Source organism: Gossypium arboreum, chromosome 2 (assembly GCF_025698485.1).
Source record: "Gossypium arboreum isolate Shixiya-1 chromosome 2, ASM2569848v2, whole genome shotgun sequence".
NCBI classification, from domain to species: domain Eukaryota; kingdom Viridiplantae; phylum Streptophyta; class Magnoliopsida; order Malvales; family Malvaceae; genus Gossypium; species Gossypium arboreum.
This window is the reverse complement of record NC_069071.1, coordinates 14,307,545-14,327,556: the sequence shown is the minus strand read 5'-3', so window position 1 is coordinate 14,327,556 and position 20,012 is coordinate 14,307,545. Positions and strand designations below refer to the sequence as shown.

Below are 20,012 nucleotides of genomic sequence, written 5' to 3'. Positions count from 1 at the left end.
TGAAATCATCTTTGGCAATTGCCCTATTTGGTTTTTGAGTCCTTGAATCAACATTTTTTGATTTTAGTGCAGTTTCGGTGTTTTGAAAACTGGTTTCTGACACCAAAATAAACTTCGTCAGCATCTTTTCAAGGTTCGGCTTCTTCTCTTGCTGATATTGTGGTTGTTGAAAGCCTGGAGGGGTTGTGGTATCTGATTTTTTTTGACCACCCAAGAGAAATTGGGATAGTTCCTCCAACCTGCATTATAAGTATTACTGTAGGGATTATTCTGAGGTATAGAATTGTTACCCATATAGTTGACTTGTTTGTTCTCTGTGCTAAGGCTGTAAGATAGGCCTTCTGAATCGTTCATCCCTCCTTCATTTGTATCACACTACATCACCGGATGTACCTGTGTAGACCATATAAACCATCAATCTTTTTACTCAAAAGTTCTACCTGATTCGATAACATGGTGACCATATCAACATCAAAAACATTGGCTGCTTTCATTGGGTTTGTCCTCATGACTTGCCACTGATAGTAACTCATAAGTCGCTTCATGTGTTTTGTTATTCAGAGTCCTACCGGTGGCTGAATCGATCAACTGCCTAGTTGAGAGGTTCAAACTGTTGTAAAAAGTTTGAAGCTGTAGCCATAGAGGTAACCCATGGTGAGGACACCTTTTCTATAATTCCTTATACCTCTCCTGTGCATCATGTAGAGTCTCTAAATCCATTTGCATGAAGGAAGAGATATCATTCCTCAGCTTGGCTATCATAGCTAGTGGAAAATACTTTAACAAAAAATTTTTGGTCATTTGCTCCCATGTAGTGATAGAACCTCGTGATAGAGAGTTCAACCACTGTTTAGCCTTATTTCTTAATGAGAATAGAAATAACCGAAGGTGAATGGCATCGTCAGAAACAGCATTAATCTTAAAAGTGTCGCAGAATTCTAGGAAATTGGCCTAATGAGTATTTGGGTCTTTGTTTTGCAAACCATCAAACTGAATAAACTGTTGAATCATTTGAATAGTGTTAGGTTTTAATTCAAAATTATTTGTAGGAATAGTAGGTTTAACAATACTCGATTTAGCCCCAGTAAGATTGGGCTTGGCACAATCGTACATAGTATGAGGAGAAGGATTCGGATTTACGGGATTTACAACAACCACAGGAGGTAGCTGATTATTATGATTATCAGGTAAATTTTTAGTAATAATAACGTCCTCTTGCTCTTCCACTGTACTTTGTCAACTCTGCCTCGCTTCTCTACGGTTTCTATGAGCTATGCTTTCAATTTCGCTGTTGAATACCAGAGGTCCTAATGGGTTTCTTCTGGTCATAAACTAAAAGAACCTGCCAAAAACAAATAAAAGGAAAATTAGTAAATAGAAATTAAAATAAAAACAAAAATAAAATGCAATGAAAATAAAAATGGCTAAAGTATTAAAAATTAAGTGTTCCTAATATTTTAGTTGTAACGCCCCAATTTTCGGGAATTCTGTGAATGTTGACAAAATTTCATGCTTTGATTTTGTCATTTGTGAGTGAAATTATGAAATAGGACCTATGTGAAAATGTTTGAAAATGCTATAGGCTAAATTGAAGTGGCCAAATAAATAGGAGTGCAAAATAGGAGGATTTGCATGATAAACCTCCCATTTTACATGAAGTGGCCAACCATCATGTTGTTGTAGACAAAATGTACACTTGATATCCATAATTTATGGTACAAATTGATACAAATTGATAATAGGCTAGGTAAATGTTCCATGATAATGGGTTAGGTAAATGTTTCATGATAATAGGTTAGGTAAATGTTCCATGATAATGGGTTAGGTAAATGTTTCATGATAATGGGTTAGGTAAATGTTTCATGATAAGAATATCATGTCTTTTGTATTAAAGAATTAAATGGATGAAATATGAAGTTTTATTAAAAGAAAAGGGTGAAAAGAACAAAGTTTTGTCCATCTTTGTTCATCATAGCTGAAAGTTAGAGAAGAGAAAGGAGAGGAGAAAGCTCTTGAGTATTCGGTCATTAGGAGGAGGAAAATTGAAGGTAAGTTCTTGGTACCTTGCTTCTATTTTGAGGTTCATGAGTTCTTCTTGATTCTACCTTAACTCTTGAAGTATATTTTGATTTTTAGTTGTGTTGTGAGCATTTAGTCATGAATTGAAATGAAGGAAATGGTTGTTGTTTCATGTTCTTTTGATGAAAAATGGAAGATAGGTGAAGTTGAGCCAAACAAATAAGCATGCATGTGCCTTAGATGTTAAAGGGAAAAATCAGCTAACATGTTGTGCTTTAAAATGATGAAATAGAGATTATACTTAAGTAAAATCATAGATATGTGATGATTGATTGGTGATATACATGTTTAAATAACATGCATGCAAGATAGGTGTATGAAAGAGTGATTTGGTAATAAATCTGCTTGGGACAGCAGCAGTAACGTGACTTTGGAAAATCACCATAAATTGTGGGAGATGAATTAGAAGCTGAATAAATTATGTGATTAAAGCTTATTGAGTCTAGTTTCTAATTAAATAAACAAGAACATATTTTGAATTCTGTACAATGAGAAATTTGATTCGTAATGAAGAGTGGTCAGATTAGTCAAACAATGAAACATGGGAAACTTTGAGAAAAATCTGGTATTGATTGGCTAAACCAAAAATTCTGAAAATTTTATGGATAGAAGATATATGAGTCTATTTTCAGGGAAAATTAACAGCACTTGATTTGGAGTTTCGTAGCTCCAGTTATAAATGATTTAGTGACTGTTGCTCAAGAAGACAGCTTGCAGTGAAATTATGATTATGTGGTAAACATTGACAAAAATTTGTTAATGGGTTGCTTATTGATTTCTTATAAGCTTACTATGATCTGTAGGTGTGGTTGGCGAATATTGTAAGGGGTTAATCGTAGTTTGTATTTGAATAGTTAGATTAACGTGTTAGCAATCCAATTGTAGGCGGTTCGCGTGTGGATCTCGTCGACATATAAATGCAAAGCAAGTGTGTAACTAACACCCTCTTTCTTAGTCTAGATCGGCAAAAGTCGAAATGCCGAAATGCCGAAAACCGATATTTTGTAGATTTGCGAGTGTGCGAATGCTCGTGAGGTAAATCGATTAATGTTTTTGGTAAGTTACAATGTTTGGGACTGCAAAGTGCATGATTTCTGTGCCCTCGATATTTTTGGGCCTAATGGGCCAAAATTGGAATGATGGGCCAACGGCCCAATTCGGTAAGAACCCTTGATGCGTGATTACATTAGTACGTGAAAAGTAGGAATATGCATGAAAAACCCTAAAAGCAGCTAAATTACTATAATACCCTATGTATGGAAAATTCTTTGTTATACCCCTAGGTGCAAAATTATCGAAATACCCCTAGGGTTAAATTGACCTAAATGCATGTTTGATGTTGTTATTTCTTGCATGCCATGTTGTTATTATCGATGCATGAGATCGGGATATTGACGGAGGAAGTCTTGAAAGTGGCTTGTCCACGTCTTGGAGGCTTTGCCTCAATTCTTGATAAGCGAGCGACAAGGTGCAATCTGTGGAGTGTTAAATTTGGGTGGGTTGAGCTATTCCCACATGGAGTGTATGGCTGGTGCTGGTGGAGTGTAGTGGTTGGTGGGTTGAGTAGTCTCCCCAAATGGGCTTGCATATGTTTCTTGATGTTGGATGTATTTTGAAATGGGCCTATGGGCCATCTTCATTATCTGAATAAGGGCTAAGGCCCGGTTTATTATGTCTGAAAAGGGCTCGGCCCAGACCACTGTTACCCAAATGGGCTTGCATATGTTATTGATGTTGCATGTATTTTGAAATGGGCCTATGGGCCATACTGTTATCTGAATAAGGCGCTAAGGCCCAGTTTATTGTAATTTGAAAAGGGCTCTGGCCTAGTACCACTGTTACCTGAATGGGCTTAGGCCCAATAGGCTTGAGCTGACTTGGGCTTTGAATGGGTTTTCCTTACACACTGAGTTTCCCCAAACTCACCCTTTTATTTTCATCCACGCAGGAAATCCCCAACCATAGTGGGCTTGGAGTCGTGAGGGAATTGGAGTGACCACCCGTTCTGAAAGTTTGATTTTCTTCTGGTGAACTGGACATCCTTTTAATTACGTTTGAGGTTTTGGGCTTTTAAATGTAATAAGGCCGCTTATTTATTTTTGATGGTTTTAATATGTATTACTAAGATAGGTATTACTTATTTTAACTGTTGAAACTGGATAGCTTTAGGGCGCGTTTTCAAAAACAACAGTTGATTTCAAAATAACACGACAACAAGCAAAGCTTCCATAATGAAAGTATTTTCCAAAATTAATCACTTTTCCTAAAATGACTTAATCGAATCGGTTTCCTAGAAATATCCATGACGTTAAGGTGTGGCAATGGCGGTATGCATGTCTAGGATTGGATCCGAAGGGAGCTTGGTATAGCGATCCGATGGACTCACCACCTCTTTTCGGTTTCCTACCGGTGCATAGCTTCCATTCACTTTAACCCTTAATGAATTAATCTTTTGAACATCAAGTACGATTTTACGGACTTAGAATGGAAATATTTTTTTTACGTTTTTGATGTGGTATGCCGGATCCGACCATAACTTCTGGGCCGGGTTTGGGGTGCTACATTAGTCCCCGTCAATGGCACCAAAAACTTGATGATGATTCATTTAACTAACTAAAATCATGACAAAGACAAGTGCACCTATCGAATAATAGTATAGTTGGTGAGTCGGGAATATCGTATCCACGAGGACTAAAAGTAGTAGTACTTATTATCTTTCTATTATCTAGCTAGTAAATTGAAGAAGTTTGTTTTAATCTAAAATTATCTAAACTAATTATTAAGAACTCAATAGAGAATAAAGTAAGAAAATTGTAACACCCCTAGACCATGTTTGACTCAAGGAACCTGATATAGGAATATTACATTTGGTGCCAAAGTAATTCTTGGCTAATCACTAATATATTAGAACATAAAAGCAGACACTTGGAATGTACTTAATATTTTTCCTAAGAACATGTCATTCTATTCAAAATTTTAAACATACCCTGTTGTTGCTTAAAGATGTGATGAGATGAAGGTTTGCAATCTCAAAATTCAACTCTTCAAAAATTCATGTACCTAATCTACGCACGGAAACAAATCGTACGTTGAGTATACACCCAGTGGTATTACTATAATTCAAATAATTAAGGTAAAACAATATATATACATTAAATCTTATCATTATTTTACCTTTAATAAATCTTTCATGCATTTAAATTTAAATTTTTAATTTAATAATATTATTTTAAATAGCTTTTCTTCATTTTAATTTATATATCTTCTTACTACATCAATATACATTTCATGCATTTCATCAATAACCATTTCATAAATCATTATTTCATAAATTTCATTTCTATATCTCAATTCAATAACTTATTCTCAAGAAAATATTCATTTCTATTCACAATCAATCAAGAACAATCGGTTGCAAGTACTTTAATATAATCATTCAAGAATCATCGGTTATTCAAGTAACATTAGTCTTCCAATAATTATTTAAACCGACATTTTCAATAGAAATAATTATAATTAATTCATATGATTATATTCAATTAACTCATACACTATTTTATTATTTCCTATTCATTCTATTTTCACTTCTTATTTCGATATCTCAATTTCAATTCATAATTTCAATTCATAATTTCACTTTATCATACTTTCAATAGTTCAATCGATTAAATTCATTTGATTTTCTCATTTGATTTATTCAATTGATTTCAATATCAATAACCCGATATTTTAGCAAATTCATGAACCTTAAAGTCATGCTTCAAATCTCACATCTTAATTCCATTCACAATTCAACTCATAATTTTTTTCTCAATTTTTTAATAGTACGATCAATCAAATTTATTTAATTTTCTCATTTCAGTTATTCACCCTATTAACAAACCCGGACATTGGCAGATACACGAGTTCCAAGCAAACACACCAGTATGGCACATTGGACCTAAAACGGTACTTAGTACCTGATCAATATATCAGAAGCAGTACACGACACATAAAGTGCCTGAAACGACATAGGAGGTGCCTGATACGACACACGAGGTGCCTGAAATACGACACATAAAGTGCCTGATCGGCAAAGCTGATATATCCCGTACTCTTCCAAATCCTATGACATGCCAATTATATCTGACTCAGCCCGACTAGTTAATAGGGTATTTTAATTCTCAATTCACTTTTATTTCCAATTCAAGATCACTTTTCAATTACAATTTTACATTCAAATCAATATAAAGTTCAATTATACATACATATTCACCAGTCAATTCAATTCTCATTCAATTCAAATTCACTTTTCCACTTTCTAATCAATAACCAATTCAATACCGATACATATTTTAGATAATCACATATAATCATATTTCGATTCAATTCAAACCACTTTTCAATTAATACACAATTCACATATTCACACATATTCATAAATTAATTCACTTTTATTTAATTCATATTTTTAATTCATTTTCCAATCAAATTCAAATCACTAATTACTTTTCAATCAATATACATTTCAAATACTCACATATTTTCTTCATTCAATTCAAATAACTTTTAGTTTGCAATCAATATACTTCCAAATATTCACATAATTCATAATTCAATTACTTAATTGAAATCACTATCATCATTTCAATTGCTTACCTAATTTTACTTGCCATGCATTTTAATTAAAATATAACAATCAATAATAAATAGATTTGAATTATAGTAATACAAACCCGGATTTATTCTATTACTCGTCGATAACTTTTTCTTTTCCTTTTGGTGCCGATATCTTGGGTTCTTTGCTAGCTACGAAAATTAAAATAATTATACTATTAATTACAACACTAATTATAATAAATAATTGAATTTCTAATCAATTCTTACCTTATTCCCAATTTAATCCTAACTAATTTTACTTACTTTTCTTATTCAATTCACACTCTATTTCTACTCAAATTTCATCGATACTCAAACTTAACTATTAATTTTTCAGCATATTTTCTTAATTTCGAATTTTCCTCAATTTAGTCCCTACAACATAAAACTTATAGCTTACTTCACAATTTAATCCCTTTATCAATTCTAACTTGAAATTCTTTCAATTAAATCCCTAATTCCATAATTTGTCCAACATGAACCCTACTTGAAAACCTACGAACTCTCAAAATATCAACTTAATTTCATCAAAACGTTATTTTAAAGCTTCAAATCCTTAGTTTTTCCTTTTTCTTTTCTTTCTTTCTTTCCTTCCCCGTGTTTCAAATGCCCTCTGTTCTTTCTCCTTTCCTTTTCTTTTGTTTTATTCTTTTATACCTTTATATATATATATATAAACTTTATTTTATTTATTTACTTAACATATATTATAATATATTTATTCTAAATATCTATTAAGTATTTAATCATATATATACAAATTTACACCATCAATACCATACAATTTTCATCATTTATTTTATTTTTCACACAACAATCTTATAATTTAATTATTTAATTAACAATAATATAATTTAATCTAATTATCTATTACTTTAATATTAAGTAAATAAATTATTTTATAACAACTATACATATATCTATTTATTAAAAATGTACCAATATTTTTATTACAATTTTCATTATTCAATTTGTTTATTATACAAAATCTCATAATTTAATTATTTATCTAGTAAATATCTTTTATTTAATAATAAATAATAAATATCTATTTAATTACTAATATTTTTATTACAAATGTTTTTATTTTAATTAATACACATGGACTTTATCTCAACCATACATTTGTCATAAGTCTAATTTATTTATCAACTAAAATCTCATATTGTAATTATTTAATTAATAATTATCTTTTACTTAATAAATATAAATACTAAATATCTATTTACTAATTAATTATTTGTATTACAATTGTATACATATATTTTCCTACATCATCTATTTTATCACCTTACACTTGTCATATTCTAATTTATTTTTCTAATATAATAAGATTAAACAACAACAACAACAACAACAACAACAACGATAATAATAATAATAATAATAAAACAACGAAATTTCTAGACATTTCCTTATATGTTGCCTCAACCTTCAAATGTGGCTTAGTTGCCTATTTGGTCCCTACTATTTTCTTTTAATCTATAATTAAACTTTTACCCTTTACTCAATTTAGTCCTTTTTACTAATTACTCTAAATTAAGCTAAATTCGCCTAATTAGGCACACCACTAGTTTCATAAATGTTTCTAATAATTATTTACGAACTCATTTCACTAAAACGGAGGCCCGATATTGCACTTTTTCGATGCCCTTGAATTTTGGGTCATTACAAAAATAATCGAATAAACCAATATAAGAGAAATACCCAGGAAAGAATCTACCTGGACTTCACTTATTATTCTGAATCTAAATTAAACGATTTATTCACTTGCCTTGATCCGTAGAAATCCCTAAATTATATTAGTATCTCTTTCGAGAGTAAAAATAACCGACTCTAGGTTGATTAATTGAAATCTCTTTCTAATTAAAACCCCTATTGTCGCATTAACTCATTCTATAGATTCCCCAATTAGATTTGACTCTAATCCGGTAGATTTATGTCGTCCTATTTCTAGGATTGCATGCAACTCCGCTCAATTATGGCAGTTTTACTCTTAAATAGGGACTTTTGCTCTACTAAATTAAGTACATCAATCATGAATTAATACCCTAAAAACATTAAAACATGGAATAAGTACACATAATTGAGATCAAGAAATCAAGTTTTTATCATGTAATTCAAAAAATTAAATAACAAGATCTGTTATAGGTTTCGTCTTTCCTAGGTATTTAGGGAATTTAATTCATACTTTGGAAGGAAAACATATCAAAATTAGGAAAACAACAAAACATAAAGAAGCCCAAAAAATTCTAAAGAAGTTGACTGGAGATCTTCAATCTTGAAGGAGATCTTGTTTCTGATTTGATTTTGACGGCATTCTTCGAGTAATTTCTTCGTTCTACTCTGCTTGCCCCCTTTAGGTCTGCGTGTTTGGGAAACATGGAGCGATATCGAAACGGGCTGGCACATGGACGTGTGGCCAGCCTGTGTGGCTCACGCGGGTGTGTGGCCAGCCCGTGTGGAAATGGCCAGGCCGGTGGATCTTGAAAGTAGCTTATTTTGTCCAATTTTAGCCCATTTTCTGCTATTTTTGCTCCCCTATACCCTCCTAAGTATAGAAACATGAAATTAAAGGATTAGGAGCATCAAATTCACTAAATTAAATAATAAATCATCCAAAAATGCATTAAGAATGGGATTAAAATATGTTACTTTTATGGCTTATCAGCCGTGTGCCACACATGGTCACTCTACACAACCATATGGCCTATTGAATTTTGGTGTAGGTTTTTCTCACACGGTCACAAGTTGTTACACAGCCTAGCAACATCGCTATGTGACCCTATTTTTGATTTGTACATGGGCATATGGAGTAGCCATACGGGCTGGTCTCCGTCACACGACCATGTGACCCTTATTTACACTTTTTACATAAAATTTTGTAGAAGTTTCAATTTAATCTAGAATTTATCCTGGTTTGTTTTAAATGTTCCATAGTCTCAGTTTAAGGCATGTTTTCATATATATGCTATGAATGTTATTATATTATGAATATTTGCTATTTTAAATTTAACTTCGAATACTAGAAGCATGTTATTGAATTTTTTATCTGTCGTAATACTCTATAACACTAACCCAGCGACGAAGATGGGTTAGGGGCTTTACATATATCCTATTAGTTCATATCTTATCCACTTAGGCAACCACATCAGAGTCAATTTCATTTTCATAACATAATTTTCATACTTTGGACTTATTCTAGTTTAGTCTTTTCTATCATGAAATTCACTATTCTTTGTAATTCAATCTCACTTTAACATTTTCATACATATTATAACAGCCCGATTTTGGGCTTAGTCGAAGTAGTGGTTTCGAGACCACACATCCGAAGTCAGAGAAATTATTTAATTATTATTTTGGTGTCAGTGCATGAAAAATTTGGTGACGTAATTTTAGTGTTTGTGAGCTTAATTGCGAAAAATAACTAAATCACATAAAGGGAAAAAGTTTTGATTAGCTAGCAAATAGTGTTAACTGGCCATGGATTATAAAGTAGGGGTATTTAAAGTGCAAATAGGCCCTAGGATGGTGCATGGCTGGCCATGAGACAAGGAAATTAAAATAGTCAAATGTTAGGTGAAGTTTGGTGACTTATTTGGCCAAAAAGAAAATAAAATAAAAGAAAGATGATATCATCCCTTTTTCATCTTCTTCTCCACCAAAAAATACCAGCAAAGTAGAGGTTTGAAAGCTTGAAAATTTCAGCAACTTGTAACCCTCACAAGTAAGTGATTTTGATGGTCTTTCTTGATGATTTTTGTACTTTTAGAACCCTTGTAGCATGAGCTTTCAAATGAGGGGACTATTTTGCAAAATGGTTAGAAGTTTTGGGTTTTACCATAAGAGTGTTCATGTTGTTTTTTGAAAATTTAAGGAAGAAAATGAATCACGATTGTGAAATAAAAAACTTTTGTGAAGTGGTTTTCATGCAAACCCTAACTAAGGACCATTTTGCATAAGTTGTAAAATAGGTAATAAATGTGTGAAATAATGAAAATTATGAGTTGCTCCTAGTATAAAAAGTATTCGGCTAGGCTTGATTAAGAAGAAAATGTAATAAAAATCAATTTTTGGATCTAGAGGCAAAATGGTCATTTTGCCCAATTATAAATGGTTGAGTATCTAGATCGATAAAATGATTAAATTTGTGAATTCTTATTATTTTAGATCAAGAAATACAAAATCCGAAACTAGATCGGGGGAAAGCCAAACAAGTAGATTAAATTGTCTAGTCGCTTACATTTTGTAATCTGAGGTAAGTTGTATGTTAATAATGCAACCAGATTGCTATGATGTATGAATGAATTGGTATTGCATAAATTGTTTGATTGTGATTATGAGAATGCATGTCGAGAAATTAATGTAGTAAAGACTTCCGATTGAACATTTGGAATAGACTTGGATATTTATACCATGACATTGGGTGGTATATGAGCCAGTGTAAGACATGTCTGGGACATGCATCCGCCTCAAGATATACAAGCTAGTGTAAGACGTCTGGGACATGGCATCAGCTTTGTTATGTGTCAGTGTAAGACCTGTTTGGGACATGGCATCGACACCAATAGATGAGAGCTAGTGTAAGACTTGTCTGGGACATGGCATCGGGCCTCGATATATGAAAGTCAGTGTAAGACCTGTCTGGGACACGGCATCGACTATAATGTGCTAGCCAGTGTAAGACCATATTTGGGACATGGTGTCAGTATCTTATCCCATATTCAGGGTTATTGAGTATTCGGTAATATTCCAAATGATTCAATGAAAGATTATGATTTGTATCTAAATGACAAAAGTTATGACCATGTGGTGAGTGACACAGGGACCTACTTGAAATGTATGATATGTGGGCTAAACATATGCCAAAGGAATTATATTGGATGGTGATGAGTAAGTTGTACTTATGTCTATTTATTGTATTCATGGACAAACTAAGAAATGTTATGAGCATATTGTTGTGTGATAATTAGTTGATGTTTATTTTCATGCAACTTACTAAACTTTATGCTTACCCTATTTTTCATTCCATTTTCTTATAGTGCCGCCAAAGTAGCTGGAGGATCATCGCATACGTCGTAGAAGCTAGTCACACTATCATATGAAGCACTTGGTATAGTTAGTTCTTTTATTTTGATTATGGCATGTATAAGATCTTGACTTTTGAGTTTTGTGTCATTGTTAATTGGCCAAATGTGTTGGCTTAATTTAATACTTGATCATTTTGTATAGGGCCATCAAAAATGGCCGATATTGAAAGTTACTTTATGAATGCAAGAAAACCTTTTGTGAAAGTGAAATTGTTGGTGTGGTTGAATAAATGAAATGTTTATAGATCTTAGTTATGGTTGCTTGGTTGAGAAATCATGTTATGCTAGATTTTGGTATGAGGAATGGCGTTAGATTGTGTTTCAGGGTGGCAAAGGGCTTGGTAGATAGCCTTATATTGTCCACACGGGTAGACACATGAGCATGTGTCTGGTCCATGCGTGACGCACGATCAGCCCCATGGGCATATTGCTCGGTCGTGTACCCCCTGTACGTAAAATTTTCAAGTCAGTATGCATGGTAGTAAACACACAGCAAAGACATGGACGTATGTCTCATCCGTGTGGAGGACACGGCCTCTGGCCACGGGAGTGTTCCTTGGCTGTGAGCCTCTATTTGTTTGCTGACATCAGAAACAGAATGTCAAGGTTTGTAGACAAGGACTATGGCACGGGCATGTCATGGCAGTGTAAGGGACACGGGCCACGGATATGGGCGGGTGTCAGGCCGTGTGAAAACCCCTATAGGTTTGAATTTGGAATTTAGTTCACACAGGCTTGGGGCACGGGCATGTACCTTGTGCTTAGGCCGTGTGAACCACACGGGCCTTTAGCACAACCATGTCATAATGGCCACACGGGTGTGTTGCCCTTCCACACGGGCGTGTGCCCTACTTTAAGTGGTATTTTTTAAAAAAATATTTTCAAATAAGTTGGAATTAATCCCGGGTTATTTCTAAAACGTGATTTGGGCCTCATAAGCCCCTATTAAGAACTTTTAGATCAAAAGAGAAAAGTTTTAAGTTTGACCTAGTTTTCACAACTTGGAAATGATTGTATGCATGCGGTTAAGTCAGGTAATACCTCGTGCCTAGTCTCAGCCTCAGATTTAGGTAAGACATTTATTGGTATTTGAGCTATGGTTTAGTCGATTCTAGGAATAACCTAGCGTGAGTACGAGTCTAGCTATACATGCCATAATTGTATATTTATAGTATGACGACTCCTGATGAGATAAATTGTGTTTTTATATATAGTAAATGGATCCAGAAGTAGCTACCGCGGATGACGTAGAGAGTAATGCACCGACTCTCGCAGAAGGGACTGCACCAGTGGATAGTGGGCCCGTAACAATGAGTCAGGGTGGAGGGGTTAGAGAAGCTTACATTCATATGATGGACGGTTGGTACTCGGAGTTTATTCATGCGAATCCGAATACTCCACATCCCCTAACTTCCCTAATTCCTCAACCCATTCATATGGCTCTTCAAGGAGCAGAAATGGCTAGAAGAGAGAAACCCCCAGTGGATATAATTAGAAAGCACAGGGTCGAGGAATTTTGGGTAAACTTAGATGATGAGCCTGAGAGAGAAAAGTTTTGGTTGGAGAATACTATTAGGGTCTTTGATGAGCTATCATGCACACCTGAAGAGTGCATGAAGTGTGTAGTGTCACTCCTACGAGATTCAGCCTACCAATGATGGAACACTTTTGTGTTAGTCGCACCGAGAGAGTGAGTAACTTGGGGATTCTTCTAGGAAGAATTTCGAAAGAAATAAATTAGTCAAAGGTTCATCAATCAAAAGAGGAAAGAGATCCTTGAACTACAATAAGGTCGCATGAAGGTGACGGAATATGAGCGCGAGTTTGTGAGGCTCAGCAAATATACGTGGGAGTGTGTATCTACATAAGCCATCATGTATAAGAGATTTGAAGATGGTCTGAACAAAGACATTTGCTTACTATTTGGCATCTTGGAGCTAAGAGAATTTGTGATGCTCGTTGAAAGAGCTTGCAAGGCCGAAGAGTTAGCCAAAGAAAAGAGAAGAGCTGACATCGAGTCTCGTGACTCAAAGAAAAGATAGATGGGGAAATCACATCAAATTCCTTTCAATAGATCGAAACAGTTTCCTACTCGATCAAACACGTCAATGGGATTCTCAAGAAAGAGCAAGAATAAGCAGTATATGGTGACAAAAGCCCAAACCACATCTATTGCAAGTGTTGGTAGTGTTTGCCCAAATAGGCCAGAATGTTCATAGTGCGGCAGACATCATTTCAAAGAGTTTCGAGGAAATGGAAGAGGTTATTTTAAATATGGGTCATTGGACCATTTTATTTGTAGCTATCCTGAGATGGTCGAGAAAGACAAGGATCAAAGAGTGAGATCGGGTAACGCTCCTTTAAGGGGTAGCAGTAGAGGTATGCCTAGAGATGCTGCTACGAGGTCCGAGGGTAGAACGCCTGTAAGGACTTATGTAATACATGCCCGTGAAGAGGCAGGGTCTCCCGATGTGATTACGGGTACCTTCTTTATCCATGACATATCTATTATTGCATTGATTGACCCAGGGTCTACCCATTCTTATATTTGTATGGAATTAATACCCCATATGAACATGCTAGTCGAGTCCATTGAATTTGTGGTAAAAGTGTCAAACCCTTTAGGCAAACATATTGTAGTTGACCAAGTGTGTAGAAATTGTCCTTTAATGATTAGAGGTTCATTCTTTCCGGCTAACTTGATGTTTTTGTCATTTAATGATTTTGATGTAATCCTTGGGATGGATTGGTTGACTTCTCATAGTGTTGTAGTGGATTGTGAGAGAAAAGTTATTGAGTTAAAGTGTGAAAGTGGGGATGTTCTTCGGGTTGAATCGGGTAGAACAGATAGCTTGCCTGTGGTGATATCGTCCATGTCGGCAGTGAGATATTTGAGAAAAAGATATGAACTTATCTTGCTTTTGTATTGAATACTCAAGTATCCAAATTGAAGATCGAGTTAGTACTAGTGGTTTGTGAGTTCACAGATGTATTTCTAAAGGAATTACCAGGACTGCCCCCAGTGAGAGAAGTTGAATTTGGATTGAGTTAGTCACTGGTACAACACCCATCTCGATTGCTCTATATAAGATAGATCCAATAGAGTTAAAAGAATTGAAGGTCTAGTTACAAGAGTTAAAAAATAAATGTTTTGCGAGACTGAACTATTCTTCGTGGGGTGCTCCGGTACTCTTTGTGAAAAAGAAAGACGGATCGGTGAGATTATGTATAGATTACACACAGCTCAACAAGGTGACTGTGAAAAACAAGTATCCCTTGCCAAGGATCGATAATTTGTTCGATTAGATGAAGGGAGCCACCGTGTTTTCTAAGATTGACTTAAGGTCTGGCTACTACCAGCTAAGGGTTAAGGAGCAAGATGTACAAAAAATCGTGTTTAGGATAAGGTTGGGCACTATGAGTTTCTTATTATGCCCTTTGGTTTAAAAAATGTCCCTGCGGTGTTTATAGACTTAATGAACCGCATTTTTCAGCTGTATTTGGATCACTTTATGGTGGTCTTTATCGACGACATACTAATTTACTCACATGATGAGAGTGAACACACGGAGCATTTGAGAACAGTTTTACAAACCTTGAGAGATAAGCAGTTATATGCTAAGTTCAGCAAAAGTGAGTTTTGGCTCCGAGAGATTAGATTCTTAGGGCACATTGTGTCGGGTGATGGGATTAGAGTTGACCCTAGTAAGATATTGGCCATTGTAGAGTGGAAACTGCCAAGGAATGTGTCAGAGATTAGAAGTTTTCTGGGTTTGGCTGGGTACTATAGAAGATTTGTAAATGGATTCTCAATGATAGCTACTTTGATGACAAGGTTGTTACAAAAAGATGTCAAGTTTGAATGGACGGAGAAGTGCCAATAGAGTTTTCAGAAACTAAAAACCTTGTTGATTGAAGCTCCAATTTTAGTGCAACAGGCACCGGGAAAGGAATTTGTGGTGTACAACTATGCCTCCTTAAATGGATTGGGAAGTGTGCTGATGTAAGAAGGTAAGGTAATAGCCTATGCCTTGAGGCAGTTAAAGCCACATGAGGAAAACTATCTGACGCACGATTTAGAGCTGGCTGCCATCGTGTTTGCATTGAAAATTTGGAGACACCATTTGTATGTCGAGAGATGTCGGGTATTTACTGACCATAAGAGTCTGAAGTATTTGATGACTCAAAATGAGTTGAATTTACAAAAACAGATATGGTTAGAGTTGATAAAAGACTATGAGTTGATAATCGACTATCACCCGGTGAAGGCGAATGTAGTCGTTGACGCTTTGAGTAGGAAATCATTGTTCGCCTTGAGAGTTATGATTACTCAATTGACCGTGACTGATGATGGTTCGATTCTAGCTGATATGAGAGCTAAACTAATGTTTATTCAAGAGATTTGTGAAGCTCAGAAAGGTGATAAGGATTTGCAAGCTAAGATGGCTCAGTGTGAGATGGGAAATGAATCTGAATTCAGTTTTGGTACCGATGGTTGTATAATGTACTAAGACAAAATTTGTGTACCCAAAGACGGTGAGCTTATTCAGAAGATTCTACGAGAAACACATAGTGGTTGCTTATCTATCCATCCGGGTAGTGGGAAAATGTATAATGACTTGAAGAAAATGTACCGGTGGTCGGGAATGAAGAGAGACATTTCAGAGTTTGTTTCTAAGTGTCTAGTTTGTCAACAGGTGAAAGCCAAACACCAAGTACCTTCGGGTTTGCTTCAACTCGTAACGGTTCCCGAATAAAAATGGGACAGTGTAACAATGGATTTTGTATCAGGATTGCCATTGACGCCAAGGAAAAAGAATTTTGTTTGGGTTGTTGTTGATAGGCTTACCAAGACGACACATTTTATACCAGTGTGTACCGACTACTCCCTTGAGAAATTAGCTAATTTGTATGTTTCTGAGATCATGAGACTTCACGGAGTGCTCTTGTTAATTATCTCGAATTAGGATCTGATGTTTACCTCGAGGTTTTGGAAGAAGTTGCAAGAAGCTTTAGGGACAAAATTGAATTTTAGCATAGCTTTCCACCAGCAAACCGACGATCAGTCAGAGAGAGTAATTTAGGTCCTTGAGAAGACATGTTGCGCAATTGTGCCCTTGAGTTCCAAGGCAGTTGGGAAAGATATCTACTGCTAGTCGAATTCGTTTACAACAATAGCTATCAGTCAAGTTTGAAAATGGCGCCTTATGAGGCTTTGTATGGGTGTAAGTGTCGAACACCCTTGTATTGGACCGAGCTGAGAAAGAATCAGATTCATGGGGTCGATTTGGTCAAAGAGACCGAAGAGAATGTTAAGGTGATTCGTGACTGCTTGAGAGCTACTTCGGATAGACAAAAATCTTACGCAGATTTGAAACGAAAAGAGATCAAGTTTCAAGTCTGTGACTGCCTTAATTTGACACTAGTCGGAATGTGGTTTCGGGACCACAAAACCGAGTCATAAAATTTATTAAAAATTAATTTTCATATCTTCTATGTGTGATAGTGCATGTGTGAAAAATTTGATGTTTTAATTTAGTCATATGAATGTGAATTTCACTTGAAAGGACTTAGTTGAGAAACTTAGAAAATATGTTAGGTAAATGTGTGAGGACCAAATAATTTCAAAGTATGAAAGTTTGGGTTTGTATGTCAAAATGCCCAATATGCATTAAGTGGCCGGCCAAGTAATGATTTCCCTCCACTAAGTTTAATTTAATTTAAATATTATATTGATAAGTGATTAAAACATCATAAATAATATGAATTAAAAATAAAAAGATGAATAAAAGAAGAAATTGAAACATAAGTGTTCATCTTCTTCTTCTTGCAAAACCGAAACAAAAGGAAAGAAAAAGAGAAATTACACTAATTCAATTCGGCACCTTCTTTTGCTAGTTGGAGGTAAGTTTTCAAGTGATTTTGAAATCTTTTTATATGTTTAAGTTAATTGTTAAATGCATTTCTTGGCCATGTCAAGAAAATCAAATTTCTATGGTGGTTTGGGCACTAGGCCGTGTATCAAGATGTTGGAATTAGAGGTTGTTTTCATGTAATATTGAATAAGTAGATGTTAGAATAAGGTCAAACTTATTGAATTGTTAGTTAGGTAATACTTTGTGCATTAGGCCATATGGGGTTTAAATGGAATGTTCATTTTATTTTTACTTTCTTGTATGAGAAATGGTTCAAATAAGTGTTTTTGCCAAATTTAAATTAAGATTGTCTGAGTGACTTAATTTATGTATTGGAAATTTATTTAAGTGATTAAAATGGGCATTAAGATGTTGAACTCATGAAATTAGAAGTATATGAGCTTGATAGTATTTAAATGAATACTAATTGAAAATGAGCTTAGCTAATTAATTGACAAATTGTTGAGTATTGAAAAATTTGGAAATTTGAGTTGCCGAAATTGATCTTGTATATGTATCGAATTAATGGAATAGATGAGAAGTATGTTTGGATATGCATTAAGTTTAAAGGTTAAATTTTAAATTATGTGTGGGCAAATGCCGAATGGGGTCTTGAAGGAATAAAAAAAAATGGTTCAATAAATTTTATGATCGGTTTTAGTTATTAGGTGATAAATCTTGAATATTTAAATTTTATATTGTTATGGCTTGGTTAATATTAGATAGAATACCGAATCTGTGTGTGTGTCTATGAGGAATGAATATAAATTGGGGCTATGATGATTGAGTTATTTTATTTGCTTAGTTGGAGCTCAAGATCAAAGGGTGCCAAGTTCGGCCAAAGGGAAAGCGAAAGCGGTTGAGTAGCCGATCGGAGTTGTTCATCCGACTAAAAAATAAGTCCTTAAGTAATTTAAGCTATGGTTAACACTGCACATAAATGACACAAAATAAGTTGGATAAGAAACCATGGTATGTATGAGTTTTTGAAAATTGAATGTGAAAATATTGACCTATTTATGATATTGTGGTAGCTATAGATAAGAAAATACAACACTATGTGTGCAAGGCTATGCGGCACTATGTGTGCGAGATTACATGGCACTATGTGTGCGAGAAAACGTGGCACTATGTGTGCGAATAAGTAAGAGCACTATGTGTGCAGACTTTCAAATCGAGCACTAAGTGTGCGATATCGATCGTGGAGCACTACTTAAGCAAATGAAAATTCATTAAAACATTAAATTGGGAGTAATGAAATGTGCATGGATACTAGACATGGGATTTGATTCTAATATGTGTATTAATATATAATGCTTGGGAAGAGAGAAAGAAGAGGAAGGTAATCGGCTCAATTAGTATATAACACCCCGTACCCGAGACCGTTTCCGGAGTCGAACACGAGGTGTTAACGGACTTAATTCATTAATTAAACAGCTCATACAATTCATTTTAAAATTTCCAGACAAGCTGGCTAACTGCATCACAGTCGCTTTAAAAATCATATCTCGAGTTACAAAACTCGAAATCCAATTCCGTAAATTTTTCCTGAAACTAGACTCATATATATATCTACTAATTTTTTTTTAGAATTTTTGGTTGGGCCAATTAGTACAGTTTATTAGTTAAAATCTCCCCTGTTTCAGGGTTCAACTACTCTGACCTCTGTGTATTACGAATCAGATATCTCCCTATACAGACCTTCAATGACTATGCCGTTTGTCTCTAATAAAACTAGACTCAATAAGGAATCTGTACATATAAAGCGTTACTTCTAATTATCTTTGTAAAATTTATGGTGAATTTCCAAAGTCAGAACAGGGGATCCAGAAATCGCTCTGGCCCTGTTTCACAAAAATTTAAACATCTCATAAAATATAGCTCATATACCTGTTTCGCTTATTCCATATGAAAATAGACTCATCAAGCTTCGATTCCATAACTTATTCATTATTTAATTCCATTTCTACTATTTTTAGTGATTTTTCAAACTCACGTCACTGCTGCTGTCTGAATCTATTTTATGGTAAATTTTACCTATTTCATGGTTTCCATGGATTAGCTAGCAATTTGACATACATAATACCAAATATGATCATGATTAGCCATTCCAATGGCTAATCATTACCAAGCATTTCTATTTCCATACCACTCAATAACCATATCATAAGACCATATATACAAAATGATTATAATGCTATACATGCCATACTCAAAATATACAAGCCATTACGCCAAGATGGTATACGGATAGTGTGGCGTGCCTCCGACCGTTTCCGATTTCGAGCTG

General features: G+C 34.6%; 1 non-coding gene across 1 annotated transcript; it reads left to right on the top strand.

Moving 5' to 3' along the window:
* Window positions 1–646: 646 nt before the first annotated feature.
* Window positions 647–753, top strand: LOC128289759 (small nucleolar RNA R71). The gene has a single exon (XR_008279403.1). It is a non-coding gene; the product is annotated as a small nucleolar RNA R71 (small nucleolar RNA).
* The last annotated feature ends 19,259 nt before the right edge of the window (window positions 754–20,012 follow it).